This window comes from Mustelus asterias, chromosome 12 (assembly GCF_964213995.1).
Source record: "Mustelus asterias chromosome 12, sMusAst1.hap1.1, whole genome shotgun sequence".
Lineage (NCBI taxonomy): Eukaryota > Metazoa > Chordata > Chondrichthyes > Carcharhiniformes > Triakidae > Mustelus > Mustelus asterias.
In genome coordinates, this window is record NC_135812.1 from 101,665,693 (window position 1) to 101,686,433 (window position 20,741).

A 20,741-nucleotide genomic window follows, 5' to 3' on the forward strand; every position below is an offset into this window, starting at 1 on the left:
TGGGTAAGATGGGTATAGAGGGATATGGGCCAAATGCGGGCAATTGGGATTAGCTTAGTGGTTTTTAAAAAAGAAGGGCGGCATGGACAGGTTGGGCCGAAGGGCCTGTTTCCATGCTGTAAACATCTATGACTCTATGTCCCTTCTATGTGTTTCCACTCTCAGGAACTCAGTTGACTGCTGTTAGAATGTTTGCAGTGATCCACATTCTAGCATCTAGGCTAGTTCTTCACTTTTGTAATTTAGGATTTTGTTCCCAAACCCATCTCAACCTACCAAGCTCAAGTAACCCAACCATGCGGAGAGAATCAAATCCTTCTGTAATACCTGTCATATCCCCTCCAGGAGGTCCCTAGATGGGAGAACTTCAAACCATGTCAGTGCAAAGCCTAGTGGTATCATCACTATTAATCCAGAAACTCAGCCAATGTTCTGGGGACCCAGGTTCGAATCCCGCCACGGCAGATGGTGGAGTTTGAATTCAATAAAAAAATCCGGAATTAAGAATCTACTGATGACCATGAAACCATTGTCAATTGTCGGAAAAACCCATCTGGTTCACTAATGTCCTTTAGGGAAGGAAATCTGCCGTCCTTACCCGGTCTGGCCTACGTGTGACTCCAGATCCACAGCAATGTGGTTGACTCTCAACTACGCTCTGAAATGGCCTAGGAAGCCACTCAGTTCAAGGGCAACTAGGGGTGGGCAATAAATGCTGTCCCAGACGGAGATGCCCATGTCCCACGAATGAATAAGAAAAAAAGCTTAAAATAGAGCAACATTGTATGGGAATCCACCTATCGTGTAAGGAATATGATTGCCTTAACCTTCCGTTGAAAACTGGCCAAAGAACCCCAGTTAGATGTCTATGAGACAGGTGAGGAACCCGTGTCAATCGCGATGAATCCGTTAATTTTGTAATATTTTTTAAGAAAGGAGACGGAATGAATCAACATTTCCTGTTAAAGTAAAAGAGGTTGAGAGCATGATGTACGCACAAATGTCTCAGTAACTTCAGGAGGGAGCAGATGTGCGACTAAAGATGGAAATTGTTTAGTTGCTGTCGAAATTTCCACGAGCTTCAGAAAATCAGTTTTTCACAGCCCGACTCCCAATCAAATGCTTTGTGCGGAGTGACATTCCTGTACTTTGACTATCAGGTGAGAAGCAACTTCAAGAAAGAAAGTTAAATCAAGTAATTTTTAGGCTTAAGTACCCTTTTAACGATGTGCTAAGCATTAATCAGTGCCACTCAACCTCTCTGATAATTAACCGAGCGTCACATGATTGGTCTCATTTTTTTTGAATTTGTTGGAAAATAATTTGAAATTGTCTTTTTCTCTCTGTTTTTTTCTCCCTTAATCCAATCTTTCTTTCCCTCTGTTTATTTCTCTTTCTGTACCTGATTTAGTATTGAATTCACCCGTCCTAACCTACACTTCCTCGTTCACTCCAAGTGTTGTTTATCTCACAAACCTTCACAGTGGTTAGCACTGCTGCCCCACAGTGCCAGGGACCCGGGTTCGATTCCCGGCTTGGGTTACAGTTTGCACGTTCTCATAAGGACTAGGCTGATCTTTTGGTGCACTCAGCTCCACTTACCCACTCATCATAATTCTTAATTCCTTTACTGTTCAAAAATCTATCCATCTTTGCCTGAAAACCATTCAATGAGGTAGCCTCAACTGCTTCACTGGGCAGGGAATTCCACAGATTCACAACCCTTTGGGTGAAGAAGTTCCTCCTTGACTTAGTCCTAAATCTGCTCCCCCTTTTTTTGAGGCCATACCCCCTAGTTATAGTTTCACCCACCAGTGGAAACAACTTCCCTGCTATCTTATCTATTCCCTTCACAATCTTATATGTTTCTATAAGATCTCCCCTCATTCTTCTGAATTCCAATGAGTATAGTCCCAGTCTACTCCGTCTGTCCCTGTGTCTCCATGGGTTTCCTCCAGGCGCTCTGGTTTCCTCCCACAGTCCAAAAAGATGTGCGGGGTAGGTTGATTGGCCATGCTAAATTGCCCCTTAGTGTCAGGGGAGATTAGCAGGGTAAATACGTGGGATAGGAACTGGGTGGGATTGTTGTTGGTGCAGGCTCGATGGGCCAAATGGCCTCCTTCTGCATTGTAGGGATTCTGTGATTCAGTTGCTTGACCTATCCCCAGTTTTCATCCCTCACTTCTGACAATTTAAACGTTTTTTAAAGTTTTTTTTTTATTAGTCACAAGTAAGGCTGTATCACAATTAACACTGCAATGAAGTTGCTATAAAATTCCCCTGGTCGCCACAATCCGCCGCTTATTCGGGTCAATGTACCTAACCAGCACGTCTTTCAGAGTGTGGGAGGAAACCGGAGCACCCGGAGGAAACCCACACAGACACGGGGAGAACGTGCAGATTCCACACAGACAGTGACCCAAGCCGGGAATCGAACCCAGGTCCCTGGCGCTGAGAGGCAGCAGTGCTAACCACTGTGCCACCCATATTTGTGGTGCAAAATACCAGTGAAGGTTAAACGAAGAAGGGCAAGTCTGTAACAGGAGGAGCTGTTCAGTGTTTGGTTTCTTGCCTCACTGTCTTAGGGTCTGAAACATTGGAACTTATTCTCTGGTGAGATTAAAACCAGAGGTTTTCTTTTTGTATTAGGAGCGAGTTTCAGGGATTCATTCATTTCTGTGGAGAATGATGAAAAAGAACTTAAAAATAGAGCAATTAAAACTCAGAATGATAAATGATTACCAAGTGCAAGGATGTCATAGAAGAATCATAGAAACCCTACAGTACAGAAAGAGGCCCTTCGGCCCATCGAGTCTGCACCAACCACAATCCCACCCAGGCCCACCGCCCATATCCCTACATATTTACACACTAATTCCTCTAACCTACACATCTCAGGACACGAAGGGCAATTTTAGCATAGCCAATCAACCCGACCCGCACATCTTTGGACTGTGGGAGGAAACCGGAGCACCCGGAGGAAACCCACGCAGACATGAGGAGAATGTGCAAACTCCACACAGACAGTGACCCAAGCCGGGAATCGAACCCAGGTCCCTGGAGCTGTGAAGCAGCAGTGCTGACCACTGTGCCACCGTGCCGTGTCGATATTGTTACGAGCAGGTGAGGAGCGGGTTGAATGGCTTCGTCTTTTCCCCCTCCTCATTTGACCACAACACGATCTTTTTTTGCTTAACGAGGCTATACTTCAATGAGTACTCATTGTTGATGCATTATGATCATAAAAGAACCAATAGGACAAATTTTTCTTGTGGTTTTTTTTTCATTCATGGGACATGGGCATCGCTGGCTGGCCAGCAGTTATTGCCCATTTCTAATTGCCCACGTGACAGCTGGAGGAATTTGAATTCAATAAAGAATATCTGGAATTAAGAATCTACTGATGACCATGAAACCATTGGTGTTTGTTGCAAAAACCCATCTGGTTCACTAATGTCCTTTAGGGAAGGAAATCTGCCGTCCTTACCTGGTCTGGCCTACATGTGACTCCAGAGCCACAGCAATGTTGTTGACTCTCAACTGCCCTCCAAAGGCAGCTAAGTATGGGCAATAAATGCTGGCCCAGCCAGCGACGCCCATGTCCCACAAATGAATAAAACAAAAAGACGTCTCTGGACGATCTCAGTCAGCGAACAGGACCTGAAGCTTACCAGGTGGGTTGGAAGGAAAGGGAGGCAGGAGGGACCTTGCCTAGGTTTTCTCCCTAAGCTGCTTGTTCTCAGTTCTGCTCAGAAAACGTGCATAAAACAAACAGAGGTTTGGTTTGTCATATGACCTTCCTTCTCCAACTGCCCAGGGGATTTTTAGCAAAGACATTATCTGCATATTCCAAAGGTGATTTGATTGGTTCATGTCTTAGCCAAGGTCTCATTGTCCAAGTGATTAGTCTTAATAGCCGATCTCCAACACTTGAGTACCTCAGGTATTCAATACCTCATAATTACCTTGCTGATTTGAGATGTGAGTCTTCCACACACCCCTGAAGTCGTTGGACGGGATTTTCCAACCACGTTCGCCCTGAAACCGGAAAATCCCATCCGAGGTCAACGGACCTTTCCATGGTCCGCCCCTCGCCCGCTCTGATTCCTGTGGCGGGTGGGACAGTAAAATGCACCCCATTGTCTTTGGGTTTTGCTGACAGACTCCACCCCAATGAAATGGATTGTGGAGCAGATGCAAATTGTGGAGTGATGCAAATTGGGGTTAGCCATCTTGGGCTGTGAGTTCAAGTGATCCTAGCCTCTGTTTCTAAAAGTTCGGTTCAGGTTTTCATCCGGTGGATTACTACTCATTATTTGGCATAAAGCATATCATCACACGCTACAGACTAACCTGAGAGTATTCGAGTGATTCTCATATGCCAAACAGTCACCCATTATCGGAGGGACTTGAGTAGTTTATCTTGCGAAATGAAAATTGCCAGAATCAATGAAATCTTGGGGAGAAAAGCGAGATTGCCCTTTATTGCTGACAATAGATAGAGAGCGTTATTAAATCACTTTCCAATGTGAAAAGCTTCAGGTGCTGATCAGTTTAAGTGGGTTTTGTATCGAGCATTTTGCTCCTATTGTAAAGGATAATGAAGCTTTGTGGAAGCCTCTCAGGCAGAAATATTTCAAGTGACTTCACATCGGTGCTAATTCATAAATGCGTAAGGACATCATATTATTTTGCAATCATCAGAGGCATATTCCTGCGTCAATACATCTTTCAGAATCTTAACCGCATTTCAAACTTCCAGAGGGTAAGGGAGTTTTATTTTACTCTGACTGTGATTCACAGGGAGGCAGTCTGATTCGTCGCACTACCAGAAGGACGCGGAGGCTTTAGAGAGAGTGCAGAGGAGGTTTACCAGGATGTTGCCTGGTATGGAAGGGCTTAGTAATGAGGAGAGATTGGGTAAACTGGGGTTGTTCTCACTGGAAAGACGGAGGATGAGGGGGTGACCTAATAGAGATGTATAAAATTATGAAAGGCATAGATAGGGTGAACTGTGGGAAGCTTTTTCCCAGGTCGGTGGTGACGTTCACGAGGGGTCATAGGTTCAAGGTGAGGGGGGGAGGTTTAACACGGATATCAGAAGGACGTATTTTACGCAGAGGGTGGTGGGGGGCTGGAATGCGCTGCCGGGCAAGGTGGTGGAGGCGGACACACTGGGAACATTTAAGACTTATCTAGATAGCCACATGAACGGAGTGGGAATGGAGGGATACAAAAGAATGGTCTAGTTTGGACCAGGGAGCGGTGCAGGCTTGGAGGGCCGAAGGGCCTGTTCCTGTGTTGTATTGTTCTTTGTTCTTTGATTCATGGAATGATACGACACGCAAGAAGGCCATTTGGCCCATCGTATTTATGCCAGCTCTTTTGAAAGTACTCAATCCAAGTAGTCCCATTCCTTTCGCCATAGTACCTGCAAATGTTGTCCCTTCTGGCTTCCTTTTGAAGTTACCGTATTGAAGCTGCTTCCGCTACCCTTCCAAGGAGTGTCTTCCAGACTATCATATGTCGCCGTGTAAAATATAAATTCACCTCGTGTCCCCCTGGGAACTGGTCATGGATTCATAGAATCCCTACAGTGCAGAAGGAGGCCATTCGTCCCATTGAGTCCGCACAGACTGTCCGACAGAACATCTTAACCCAGGCCCTATCCCCGTAACCCCACAAATGTACCCTGCTAATTCCCCTAACTTATACATCTTTGGACAGTTTAGCATGGCCAATCCACCTAACCCCCACATCATTGGAGTGTGGGAGGAAACCCACACAGACATGGGGAGAATGTGCAAGACTCTACACAGACAGTGACCCAAGGCTGGAATTGATCCCGGGTCCCTGGCACTGTGAGGCAGCAGTGCTAACCACTGTGCTGTCAGTGGACACTGATCAAAACCACACATTATTTTGAACACTCTTTCCCTTAAACCTTCTTTGCTTCAAGAAAAACAACCCCAGTTTCTGAGAATCGGTGCAGACTCGATGGGCTGAATGGCCTCCTCCTGCACTGCAGTGGATTCTGTGGTTCTTCTCTAATCTCTCCAAGTGACTCAGGTTCCCTCATCGCCTCGCGCCGGTCCAGTAAATCACCTCTCCGGCGTCTCCAAGGCCTTGTGCAGTGTGAGGAGACCCATTCAGTTGGTGCGAATGGCGCATAGCATTGGTCTGAGTGAGACTATCACAGGAGGAGGGAGGTGGGTGGACACCTCCCACTGCTGTGATGATGCTGCTTTAGAAGTTTCTGATAATAACAGTAAGCAGAGGAGGGAAAGTCCCTGCAGCAACCTCCCCACCCAGCCTGCTGCCTCCACAGACTGTGGTGAACCATCATTGGTTCCCACCAGGTAGTACTGAGCCAGGGTCTGGCCAGTATTATGAGTCTGTATATATGTTACTGTTGGGGTTAGGGTTGGGCTGTTCTACATGTTACTGTTGGGGTTAGGGTTGGGCTGTTCTACCTGTAATATAGTTATTATGGTACATCCCAGTCGGGCTCCGCCTCCTGGGAGAGGTATAAAGGTCACTGCTCTGTCTGGGACCCTTCAGTCTGGGATCGTGTACTATATATGGTAGCTCTATTGTTGTAGTCAATAAAAGCCTTTATTTCCTCGAGCATCTCTAGCCTCGTGAGTTATATCGCACATCAATTTTATTGACTACTACAATAGAGCTACCATATATAATACACGATCCCAGACTGAAGGGTCCCAGACAGAGCAGTGACCTTTATACCTCTCCCAGGAGGCGGAGCCCGACTGGGATGTACCATAAGAACTATATTACAGGTAGAACAGCCCAACCCTAACCCCAACAGTAACATGTAGAACAGCCCAACCCTAACCCCAACAGTAACATATATACAGACTCATAGTACTGGCCAGACCCTGGCTCAGTACTACCTGGTGGGAACCAACAATGGTTCACCACACAGACCACTGACTATCTCTTGTGGACTAAACTCTGCTCGCATCTTCAGCGGAGATGGACATGTATACGATGCTCCTCTCGTCCCAAGTCAGACAAAATTCCAGAATATTCAACTGCCCCCATGTCCACAATTCCCAGCCTTGACCAACCCATCCTCCCCACATACAATGTTCCAGCTACAATCATCAACTATTAGTCCAGAAACTCAGCTAATGTTCTGGGGACCCGGGTTCGAATCCCGCCATGGCAGATGGTGGAATTTGAATTCAATAAAAAAAATCTGGAATTAAGAATCTACTGATGACCGATTGTCGGAAAAACCCATCTGGTTCACTAAATGTCCCTTTAGGGAAGAAAATCTGCCGTCCTTACCTGGTCTGGCCTACATATGACTTCAGAGCCACAGCAATGTGGTTGACTGTCAACTGCCCTCGGGCAACTAGGGATGGGCAATAAATGCTGGCCAGCCAGCGACACCCATGTCCCACGAATGAATTAAAAAAAAAATTCAGTCCACCACTCCCCATTTATCCTCAATTCCATTCCCAATTCGACTTTGATCTGGCTTCTGTTTTGAAAGGGATGGTACGTACATTAGCTAATTTGAGAGCTGGCTACTGACATCACAGGAACAGGATTAGATGTACAAACATACATATTAGGAGCAGGGGTAGGCTATTCAGCCCCTCGGGCCTGCTCCATCATTCAGTAAGATCAGGACCAGTTGTGATGTGGAGATGCCGGCGTTGGACTGGGGTGGGCACGGTAAGAAGTCTCACAACACCAGGTTAAAGTCCAGCAGGTTTATTTGGTAGCACGAGCTTTTGGAGCACTGCCCCTTCATCAGGTGAGTGGTGAAGGGAGCTCTCCGAACGCTCATGCTATCAAATAAACCTGTTGGACTTTAACGTGTTGTCGGCCTAGTTGGATATCACTATCCTGCCAGCTCATGGTAACCCTTTAATTCCCTCGTTAGTCAAGAATCTATCTGTTTCTGCCCTAAAAAATACCTAATGTCCCTGCCTCTACTACTCTCTGGGGAAGAGACTTCCACCGGCTCACGATCCTCTGAAAGAAAAGAATTCTCCTCATCTCCGTCTTCAGGGCTGGGATTCTCCGACTTCGCCGGCAGCTGGGACTCTCTGGTCCCTCTGCGGTGAACAGCGATTGGCTGAGAGCCAGATTCTCCGTTTCCTGTTGGCAGTGGCAAAGAGCGTTCAAGACCGGATGTTTCTGGCCCAGATCCATTAGAGTATGTTATATATTTGGGGCAGCACGGTGGCACAGTGGTTAGCACTGCTGCCTCACAGCGCCAGGGACCTGGGTTCAATTCTGGCCTTGGGTGACTGTGCGGACACCGCACATTCTCCCCATGTCTGCATGGGTTTCCTCCGGGTGCTCCGGTTTCTTCCTGCAGTCCAAAAGATGTGCTGGTTAGGTGCATTGACCCAAACAGGTGCCTGAGTGCGGCGACCAGGGGATTTTCACAGTAACTTCATTGCAGTGTTAATGTAAGCCTACTTGTGACACAAGTAAAATAAACTTTAAAACTTTTATTTATTAAATAACAAAAATTTCAACAAAAACAAATCACAAATGAAACTTAAAGCGTTGAGCCAAACATGATTAAGGGGCTGATAATGTGCCCCAGTCCTGCGGTGCCCATCGGGCATGGAAGACCTTGACAGTGTTGATGGACACTGTACGCTCTCCATGGACACTGTACGCTCCCTCTCCAGGGACACTGTACGCTCTCCATGGACACTGTACGCTCCCTCTCCAGGGACACTGTACGCTCCCTCTCCATGGACACTGTACGCTCCCTCTCCATGGACACTGTACGCTCCCTCTCCAGGGACACTGTACGCTCCCTCTCCAGGGACACTGTACGCTCCCTCTCCAGGGACACTGTACGCTCCCTCTCCAGGGACACTGTACGCTCCCTGTCCAGGGACACTGTACGCTCCCTCTCCATGGACACTGTACGCTCCCTCTCCATGGACACTGTACGCTCCCTCTCCATGGACACTGTACGCTCCCTCTCCAGGGACACTGTATGCTCCCTCTCCAGGGACACTGTATGCTCCCTCTCCAGGGACACCCGGCTATCAATGTAACCGTGGTAGTGAGGTAGACAACGCAGAATCGCTGAGCAGAAACTGATAGCCAACTTCCGCACACATGAGGACGGCCTCAACCGTGATCTTGGGTTCATGTCACACTATCTGTAACCCCCACGACTTGCCTGGGCTTGCAAAATCTCACTAACTGTCCTGGCTGGAGACAATACACATCCCTTTAACCTGTGCTTAACCCTCTCTCCACTCGCATTGTCTGTACCTTTAAGACTTGATTACCTGTAAAGACTCGAATTCTAACCATTATCTTGTAAATTGAGTTTGTGTCTATATAGGCCCTGTTTGTGAACACAGCTCCTCACTCACCTGAAGAAGGAGCGACACTCTGAAAGCTCGTGCTACCAAATAAACCTGTTGGATTTTAACCTGGTGTTGTGAGACTTCTTACTGTGAGACAGAGAGCCAGGTCAGGTGATCTCCTCGGTCACCTGCTGCCTGGACCTGGGACCTACGGATCCTGAAGCTCTCCAACCCTGGAGTAAACTAATTAATTAACAGGAGTCTGTTCAATCCATCCGGCCTGTGCTATATTGCACACTGATCAGGATGGTACGTGGTGAACTAGATGGAGCCTAGTCCACCTTATCTAGTCATTCCGATGTTGTGAAATGATTGGCCTATTTAATCTTGGAATTTTTCAATTAACCGTTTGGAAAGTGGAAATGAAATTCCAGGATTCTGGTGTGGGCCATTGTTATTGTAGGATCGAGGTTGAGTGGGGAGTGAATCCTTTCCTTCTCTGTGTACGGTATGCTTTGTCTGTATAGCACGCAAGAAACAATACTTGTTTATTTATTAGTGTCACAAGTAGGCTTATGTTAACACTGCAATGAAGTTACTGTGAAAATCCCCTAGTCACCACACTCTGGCACCTGTTCGGGTACACTGAGGGAGAATTTAGCACGGCCAATGCACCCTAACCAGCACGTCTTTTGGACTGTGGGAGGAAACCAGAGCACCGGAGGAAACCCACACAGACACGGGGAGAACGTGCAGACTCCGCACAGACGGTGACCCGAGGCCGGAATTGAACTCTGGGTCCCTGGCGCTGTGAGGCAGCAGTGCTAACCACTGTGCCACCATGCCGACAATAATAAATCCAATCAAGTCAAAAAAAGATATTAGAATCAGAACTAGGATGCTACCGGGACTTGATGGATTGAGTTATAAGAAGAGACTGAATAGACTGGGACTTTTTTCTCTGGAGCGTAGGAGGCTGAGGGGTGATCTTATAGAGGTCTATAAAATAATGAGGGGCATAGACAAGGTAGATAGTCAATATATTTTCCCAAAGGTAGGGGAGTCTAAAACTAGAGGGTGAGAGGGGAGAGATACAAAGGTGTCCAGAGGGGCAATTTTTTCACACACAGGGTGGTGAGTGTCTGGAACAAGCTGCCAGAGGTAGTAGTAGAGGCGGGTACAATTTTATCTTTTAAAAAGCATTTAGATAGTTACATGGGTACGATGGGTATAGAGGGACATGGGCCAAATGCGGGCAATTGGGATTAGCTTAGGGGTTTTAAAAAAAATAAGGGCGGCATGGACAAGTTGGGCTGAAGGGCCTGTTTCCATGCTGTAAACCTCTATGACTTCAATTCATTTGTAAATTCTGAAAATCTTCAATCTCTCATTTGGTGTTAGTACGGCACTCGATGTAATCCTGTCGGATTTCAGAGTATTCCTCTACATTGGAGCATTCCGTCACTAACACACACAAGCAAAATGTAAGTGATGTTTTCCTGTGGCCACTAATTAATGAACAGGATTAAAAGTTCATTTTGAGATTCGAATGGACTATGTTTTTAACAGCACAATTGGCATTTCTAATTTCCTTTCTGGAATTGCTGATCTATTTTCTAGATCATTGCACAATGCAGTTGAGAGCAATGATTTCCTCTATAGCCCTTGCACGTAGCCTGAGACCGCATAGCCTGAGACCGCATAGCCTGAGACCACATAGCCTGAGACCGCATAGCCTGAGACCACATAGCCTGAGACCGCATAGCCTGAGACCGCATAGCCTGAGACCGCATAGCCTGAGACGCATAGCCTGAGACCGCATAGCCTGAGACCGCATAGCCTGAGACCGCATAGCCTGAGACCACATAGCCTGAGACCGCATAGCCTGAGACCGCATAGCCTGAGACCGCATAGCCTGAGACCGCATAGCCTGAGACCGCATAGCCTGAGACCGCATAGCCTGAGACCGCATAGCCTGAGACCACATAGCCTGAGACCGCATAGCCTGAGACCGCATAGCCTGAGACCACTTCCTTTTCAACGCTGATTTTCTCTTGAATTATTATATTAACAAAAGTACGATTCTCAGGATGCCGGCAGCTTTGACAAGACCAGCCTTTATCGTCCAAAGTCAAGTTGCCCTTCAGAAGGTGGTGAGCCCGTCACCTTACTGAACCGCTGCAGTCCGTGTGGTAAAGAACACCTCGCAGTACAGTTTAAATTGAATGGATGTGGATTCATTTAGCTTATTTTTCCCACCTTGGGCTGCCCCAAAACACTTTGACAGCCACTGAAATAGTATTCAGTGTTGTGACTGTTAATGGGGAATACTGCAGCCAATTCTGTAGAACCCTAGCACGGTTACAGCACAGAATGAGGCCGTTTGGTTTGTCACTCCAGTGTCAAGTATCAGGAAGGGCAGCTCTGCCGGTCCCGCTCCCCTGGCTCTTCCCGGAGCTCTTCAGGAACTTATCCAATCCCTATTGAAAGCCAGGATTGACCGTGTCTCCACCACCCTCTCAGGCAGTGCATTCCAGATCCTAACCACTTGCTGTGTTCCCTTGAAAAAAAAGGTTTTCCTGCGTGTCGCCATTGCTTAATGTGCCAATTACTGGGGATCAGTGTCCTCTGGTCCTGGATCCTTCCGCCATAAGATATAGGAGCAGAATTAGGCCATTCAGCCCATTGAGTTTTCTCCGCCATTCAATCATGGTTGATATGTTTATCAACCCCATTCTCCTGCCTTTTCCCCATAATCTTTGATCCCTTTTCCAATCAAGAACCTATCTATCTCTGTCTTAAATACACTCAATGACCTGGCCTCCACAGCCTTCTGTGGCAATGAATTCCACAGATTCACCACCCTCTGGCTGAAGAAATTCCTCCTCATCTCTGTTCTAAAGGGTCGTTTTATCTGAGGTTATACCCTGGGATCCTAGTCTACCCTGCTGATGGAACTGTTTCACTCTGTTGGGACCCCTCATAATCTTGATTAAAGTTTATTTATTAGTGTCACAAGTAGGCTTACATTAACACTGCAATGAAGTCACTGTGAAAATCCCCTAGTCGCCACACTCCGGCGCCTGTTCAGGTACACTGAGGGAGAATTTAGCATGGCCAATGCGTCTAACCAGCATGCCTTTCAGACTATGGGAGGAAACCGGAGCACCCAGAGGAAACCCACGCAGGCACGGGGAGAACGTGCAGACTCCACGCAGACAGTGACCCAAGCCAGGAATCGAACCTGGGTCCCTGGCGTTGTGGGGCAGCAGTGCTAACCACTGTGCCACCCCGTGAAAACCTCTATCAAATCTCCTCTCATCTCTGAGGAGAACAGCCCCAGTTTCTCCGGTCTACCCACATGAGTGAAGTCTCTGGTACCTGGATGTTTTCTCATGAATCTCTCGACCCTCTCTGAAGCTGTCACCTTCTCCCTAAAGTGCGGTGCCTGCAATTGGACAAAATACCCCAGCTGAGGCAGAGCCAGTGTTTTACAAAGGTTCACCGTAACTTGATTGCTTTGTGCGCCATGTCGCTAATTATAAAGCCCGGAATCCCGTGTGCCTTTTTAACCAGTTTCATAAGTACCCTTCAAGCTTCAATGATTTATACGCATCTCCCCAGGTCCCACTGCTCCTGCATCCCCTTTAGAATTGTACTTTATATTGCTTTTCTTCATTCTGCCAACCAAAATGAATCACTTCACATTTTTTCACATTAAATTTCACCTGTTGTGCATCTGCCCATTCCTGTTTATATCCCCTTCAAGTCTATCTGTATCCTCCTCACAGTTCACTGTCTCAAATTTTAAAATGGCGGCCTATACAGCAGGTTGTTAAGGTACATGAGGGAAAGCAGTGGGGGTCACCATATGAACCACTGCAGAAACAGCTGCAACATGATTTGCCAACTCTTGTACTCAATGCCCCGGCCAATGGTGGCAAGTGTGCCACATGCTTTCTTAATCAACTTGGCCACCTATGTTGCCACTTTTAGGGAACTGTGGACCTGCACGCCCAGATCCCTCTGTATGTTAATGTTTCTAAGGGCTCTGCCATTTACGCTATAATTCACACCTAAATTTGATTTTCCAAAATGCGCCACCTTGCCTTTGTCCGGATTAAACTGCATCTGCCATTTCTGTGCCCAAGTCTGCAATCTATCGATATCCTGTTGTATCCTCTGACAATCCTTGGCACTATCCAGAACTCCACCAATCTTCGTGTCATCTGCAAACTTACTAATCAGACCACCCACATTTCCCTTCGGATCATTTATATACACTACAAACAACAGAGGTCCTAGCCCCTGCGGAACACCATTAGCTACAGATCTCCATTCTGAAAAACACCCTTCCACCATTATTCTGTCTTCTGTCTGGAGATAATACACATCTCTTCAACCTGTGTTGAATGCTCCCTCCACCCACATTGTCTGTACCTTTAAGACCTGGCTGGTTGTAGAGATTCGCATTCTAATTAGTATTCTGTAACTTGATTTCTGTGTCTGTGCCCTGTTTGAGAGCACATTTCCACTCCATCTGACGAAGGAGCAGTGCTCCGAAAGCTAATGGTATTTGCTGCCAAATAAACCTGTTGGACTTTAACCTGGTGTTGTGAGACTTCTTACTGTGTTTACCCCAGTCCGATGCCGGCATCTTCACATCACTTCTATAACCAAGCCAGTTCTGTACCATCTCGCCAGCCCACCCCGTATCCCATGTAATTTTACTTTTTGTACCAGTCTGCCATGTGGGACCTTGTCAAATACCTTACTAAAGTCCATATAGACCACATCCACAGACCTTCCCTCACCAATTATCTTTGTCACCTCTTCAAAAACTCAGTCAAGTTGGTGAGACATGACCTTCCCCGTACAAAACCATGTTGCCTGTCACTAACTAGTCCATTTCCTTCCCCTTTCGAGCCCTTTAAGAATTTTCAATGGTTCAATGCAATCATTAGATCAGAGGGGCAGAGGTAGGCTACTCAGCCTATCGAGTCTGCTCCACTGTGATCTTGGCTGATCCGATATCGCCTCTCATTCCAAACACAAGGGAATGTAGGCCTAGTCAACTCAACCTCTTATCATAGGGGAAATCCCTCGAGCCAGAAACCGGTCCAGAAAAGGCGATTCTATGAAAATGCTCCATCACCATTTTCATTTTTGCCCCCCATGTTCTGATGACGGATGAGGAACTCAGAACGATGACAGGTCCAATCTCTCCGCAGACACTGAATGAAGGAGCTGTCGTGTTTCTAAAGCATTTTCACTGCATTCTTCGCCTCGTTACGGAGTGTATTCCTGAAACGATGTTTTGATGAGTAGCTGATTGTTTGTACATTAATGTTGATCCCAATTTCCTAGGGAAATGCTCGATTGCAGGAAGGGGAGAGGAAACCTGCCGGCTCTCAATTACAAAGACAATTGTGTGTCGCCAACCAAATCACGTTAATACAAAGCAAGAAATGAAATTCATTCTTTTCCCCCCATATCTGCTGCGTTAATGAGTCTGCAGAGCTCCTGGCTGTCACTGATTTCCTTTGTGTCCATATTCACATGAATTTAAAATCGAAATTTCCCCAGGGTCCCCGCAGTGAATAACAATGGCCCGCTTTCCTCTGCTGACTCCAGATAGCATTACTGGGTGCCTATCTGCCGATTTGCTGGCATTGTTTCAGAACATGTTGAAATGTAGTTGACTCTGGCAGCAACTAGAAATACCCACGGGCTTTTCTGGATGTCTTTGGAGAAATTCTGATGATAGCCACGAGATGGATCGAATGCAGGTTAGCAGCTGGGAAGCAAAGAGTTGGCATTATTGGCTCTTTTTCCGATTGGTAATCAGTGATTAGTGGGGTACCGCAGGGATCTCGGCTAGGACCCCTAACTGTTAACATTGTATATTAATTTTTCATGTCCGCTACGACTCTCACGAACTTTTACAGATGCTCCATAGAAAGCATTCTTTCTGGTTGTATCACAGCTTGGTATGGCTCCTGCTCTGTCCCAGACCACAAGAAACTACAAAGGGTCGTGAACGAGGCCCAGTCTAACACGCAAACCAGTCTCCCACCCATTGACTCTGTCTACACTTCCCCCTGCCTTGGAAAAGCAGCCAGCATAATCAAGGACCCCATGCACCCCAGACATTCTCTCTTCCACCTTCTTCCGTTGGGAAAAAGATACCAAAGTCTGAGGTCACGTACCAACCGACTCAAGAACTGCTTCTTCCCTGCTGCTGTCAGACTTTTGAATGGATCTACCTCGCACTAAGTTGATCTTTCTCTACACCCTAGCTATAACTGTAACACTACATTCTGCACTCTCTCGTTTCCTTCTCTATGCTTTGTCTGTATAGTGCGTGAGAAACAATACTGTTCACTGTATACTAATACATGTGACAATGAATCAAATCAATAATGATTAGGAAGAAGGAACGATTATCTCCACATTTGCAGATGATACAAAGTTGGGTGGGAGGGTGAGCTGTGAGGAGGATGCAGAGATGCTTCAGCGTGATTTGGACAGGCTGAGTGAGTGGGTATCTGCATGGCAGATGCAGTATAATGTGGATAAATGTGAGGTTACCTACTTTGAAAGCAATAATAGGAAGTCAGATATTTATTTGATTGGATGTCAACTAAGAGAGGTGGATATTCAGCGAGACCTTAGAGTCCTCGTGCATCAGTCGCTGAAAGTAAGCGCGCAGGTACAGCAGGCAGTAAAGAAGACAAATGGTATGTTGGCCTTCATAGTGAGAAGATTTGAGTATAGGGATAGGGATGTTTTGCTGCAATTGTACAGGGTGTTGGTGAGGCCACACCTGGAGTATTGTGTGCAGTTTTGGTGTCCTTATCTGAGGAAGGGTGTCCTTGCTATAGAGGGAGTACAGCGAAGGTTTACCAGACTGTTTCCTAGGATGGCAGGTCTGTCAGATGAGGAGAGTCAGTGAGGATTATATTCACTGGAGTTTGGAAGAATGAGAGGGGACCTCATAGAAACTTATAAAATTCTAACAGTGTTAGACAGGGTAGATTCAGAAAGAATGTTCCCAATGGTGGGGGAGTCCAGAACTCCAGGTCATTGTTTGAGGAAAAGGGATAAACCTTTTTAGAACTGAGGTGAGGAGAAATTTCTTCACCCAGAGGGAGGTGAATGTGTGGAATTCACTCCCACAGAATGTAGTTGGGGCCAAAACATTGTCTGATTTCAAGAAGAAATTGGCTCTTGGGGCTAAAGGGATCAAGGGATATGGGGGGAAGGGGGGATCAGGATATTGAATTTGGTGATCAGACATGTTCAGAATGAATGACAGAGCAGGCTCGAAGGGCCGAATGGCCTCCTCCTGCTTCTACTTTCTATGTCTCTATATGCCCTAGACCTTTAGCTGGTTCTGTCCTGAACTCTGAAATTTCTCACCTAAACCCAAGTCTCTTGTGCGCGCTCTCTGATGCACACGCCCCCTTCCGCTCACGCTCCCTCTCTCTTTAAATCTTACTGCTTTGTTTATCTCACGACAGGTAAATGGTATTTCCTTAAAGTAACCCATGAACTAAGAATTTTGGTGTGAAATTGCAGATAAAGAAACAAAGATACTTAAAGATGGGATTTCAATCTCTGTGAGTTCTTGTTGTGGGTGCGTTGCTTGAATTTTTTCTTCCCAAAGTGAAGGGGTGCAAAATTTGAGGCTCAGTTTAGCAGCTGCGATGGCTTCTGCAGTCAACCAGTTGGTGTTTGTCTTTCTGGGAGGACTCAACAGGTTAAGCAGGTTCTTGGAGAGAGAGAGAGAAGGCTTCTTGTTCCTCAGGACATTTGAAGATTGCCTAGTCTATCCACCGCAGAACAACAGTTGATTTCTGGATTGCCTTCCTCTTTGCCTCTGGGTGGCAGAGGGAAAACTACTCAGGTTCTTTTCTGAACATAGATTTTATTCACAAAATAACTTTAAAAAATAACAAAACATTTCATATGCTCAATGACATCCAAATTTTCTACGTAGTACCTGGGGGCGGGGGGGGGGGGGGGGGGGGGGGGGCGATGACGATGTGGTAATTGGATTTAGGAAGAAGGGTCGAGAGGGTACGGACAGTTCAGCCTCTGCTGCTGGAGTTTAGATTCAGAGCCAAACAAAACTGAAATGAACAGAAGCAGTTCGTGTCTCTGTTGGAAATCTGAGCGAGATGCAGAAGCGCAGCAGGATAGGTTTAAAGTTAAAGTTTTTATTTATTAGTCACAAGTAAGGCTTACATTAACACTGCAATGAAGTTACTGTGAAATTCCCCTAGTCATCGAATCATAGAATCCTACAGTGCAGAAGGAGGCCATTCAGCCCATCGAGTCTGCACTGATCCCAGGCCCTATCCCCACAACCCCATGCATTTACCCTAGCTAGTCCCCTGATACTAAGCGGCAATTTAGCATGGCCAAACCACCTAGCCTGCACATCTCCGGCGCCTGTTTGGGTCAATGCACCTAACCAGCACGTCTTTCAGACTGTGGGAGGAAACCGGAGCACCCGGAGGAAACCCACGCAGACACGGGGAGAACGTGCAGACTCTGCACAGACAGTGACCCAAGACGGGAATCGAACCCGGGTTCCTGGCGCCATGAGGTAGCAGTGCCAACCACTGTGCCAACGTTGAATATCTAATGAGAGAAGGAAGGTGACACATCTTTCAATGATTTCAGATGAACTGAATTCTAAGAAGGAGGAGAATAAGGAGGAAGAGGATGAGGTAGAGGCGCCCATGCAGTGGAGGCGGTGTGGAATAAATCAGACAAAGATGGTTAAATGTGAGAAGTTCGAACCCAGGTTCCATTCCCAGCTTGGGGCACTGTCTGTGCGGAGTCTGCACGTTCTCCCCGTGTCTCTGTGGGTTTCCTCCGGGTGCTCCGGTTTCCTCCCACAGTCCAAAGATGTGCGGGTTAGGTGGATTGGCCGTGCTAAATTGCCCCTTAGTGTCGGGGGGACTAGCTAGGGTAAATGCATGGGGTTATGGGGATAGGGCCTGGGTGGGATTGTGGTTGGTGCAGACTCGATGAGCCCAATGGCCTCCTTCTGCACTGTAGGATTCTATGATAAGTGAGATTGGCGTGGGGAGGGGGAGGGAGTGCGCAGGGGGCATAACCAGAGTAAATAGAAGGTGTGCGTTAGCTGGTGTGAGTGGAGGGGTGGGGCCACAGACAAGTGGAACGAGGGGCAACGCTGAATGTGCCCCAGGGACCTCGGAGCCTGGTCGTAGAAACAATCCGATTGAGGCCAAGGGTGAAGGTCACCTCATTGCCATATTACATTGGATTTATTATTGTCACAAGTATCAACATACAGTGAAAAGTATTGTTTCTTGCGCGCTATACAGACAAAGCATATTGTTCCTAGAGAAGGAAAGGAGAGAGTGCAGAAAGTAGTGTTACAGTCATAGCTAGGGTGTAGAGAAAGTTCAACTTAATGCAAGGTAGGTCCATTCAAAAGTCTAACAGCAGCAGGGAAGAAGCTGTTCTTGAGTCAGTTAGTACGTGACCTCAGACTTTTGTATCTTTTTCCCGAAGAAGGTGGAAGAGAGAATGTCCGGGGTGCGTGGGGGGGCCCTTAATTATGCTGGCTGCTTTGCCGAGGCAGCGGGAAGTGTAGACAGAGTCAATGGATGGGAGACTGGTTTGCGTGATGGATTGGGCTACATTCACAACATGCTGATTAAAGCCCTGCAAGTAGCTGGAGCTGATTTAACATTGACTCTGAAGTTCCAGTACGGAGTTTGTTAGTGACATCAATGTTTTTGTAAATGTTTTAACGAATGTATCATAGAATCATAGAATCCTACACTGCAGAAGGTGGACATTCGGCCCATCGAGTCTGCACCGACCACAATCCCACTCAGGCCCTATCCCCGTAACCCCACATATTTACCCTGCTAACCCCCCTGACACTAAGGGGCAATTTATCATGGCCAATCCACCTAACACGCACATATCTGGACTGTGGGAGGAAACCGGAGGAAACCCACGCAGACACGGGGAGAACGTACAAACTCCACACAGACAGTGACCCAAGCCGGGAATTGAACCCGGGTCCCTGGCGCTGTGAGGCAGCAGTGCTAACCACTGTGCCATCCGTGTACAGTAATAACTTTTGGCATTCGCACACAGGGAATGATAGTCGGGGCCTCGGTGTAATTTTTCAGCCAGTGACCTTGGCAATGGACTAGCAGCTTTCATTGGTAGAGAGCAAGTGGAAAGTGTCCGGTCTCTGTCGCTGCCTTGAATGCACACTCTTATCTTCTGGGGTTAGATGCAATAGGCAGAGATCGAATGGGGGAGAGAGAGTGTGAGCAAACTGGCCCCAAAACAAGAGATGTAAGTAGCCAGTCCGATAGCAGACTGGGAGAGCAGGGAGTGTCATGGCAGCCAGCAAGAGTCAGATGGGCAAGGGTCCCATGAGGTGCTGATGAGATACTGGATGGAGGGGAAACTGTCAGGGTGAGATTAACAGTTTGCAGTTATATTGTGGAGTAAGAATCTCAGGCTGCTTCACAGGAGAGTGACTGGACGGAGATTTACACCAACTCAATAGGAAATCGGAGGAAAATTGAGGGAGGAAAGCGAGGCTGAGAGGTTTGAGGGTAGAGAGGTTTGAAAGCAGAATTCCAGAGCTTACAACCTAAGGCGACTGATGGCACGGTGAAGGAAATTGCCGATCTTCAGGAATCTCTGGGATAATTCTGGAGTTAGCCAGGAGAAAAAGCATAAGCACATTAAAAATTGTATGTTTAAATTCTCTTTTTTTCCCAACTTATAAAAATATCAGACCTGGGGAAGAGGGTGAGGGGGGGTGGGGCAGAGATCAGGTAACCAATGGCAGGAGAGTGGGGGCAGAGTGATTGGAGGCAGGAATTAAGTGATACGTCCGGGGTTACGTGCAGCCGCCATCTTGGAAGGCTGGAGTGGAGCTTGGAGAGTCGGGCAGGGCTGACGCCACGGCAGCAGGAATTTTAACCACATTTCCTGTTCCGTGTTTATGTTCCTCGGCCTTTACCTAAGGCTTCCCTGCTGGACGAATAAAAGCAAATTTACTGCGGATGCTGGAATCTGAAACCAAAAGAGAAAACGCTGGAAAATCTCAGCAGGTCTGGCAGCCTCTGTAAGGAGAGAAATGAGCTGACGTTTCAAGTCCAGATGACCCTTTGTCAAAGCTAAAAGGCATAAAAAGTGGGAGATATTTCTCCTGCAGGGGGAGGGAATGAAAGATGAGTCACGGACATAAAACAAAGGGGAGAGGCTGCTAATGGCAGCCCATAGAGAGAATAGAAGGTGTGAATGGCCAAACGGCAGAGAAGCTGAAATGAGAGGGTTAGCTGTGACAGGTGAAGATGTGGGGGGGAGGGAGGAGAATGGGTGGGAGAGAGGGTAAAATGGAGAAAA

At 47.0% G+C, this 20,741-nt stretch overlaps 1 protein-coding gene across 1 annotated transcript in view; it reads left to right on the top strand.

The window, feature by feature from the left end:
• gnav1 (guanine nucleotide binding protein (G protein) alpha v1) overlaps nucleotides 1–20,741 on the top strand; it is a 150,571-nt gene that overhangs the window by 89,577 nt on the left and 40,253 nt on the right. The gene's annotated exons all lie outside the window — the stretch shown is intronic.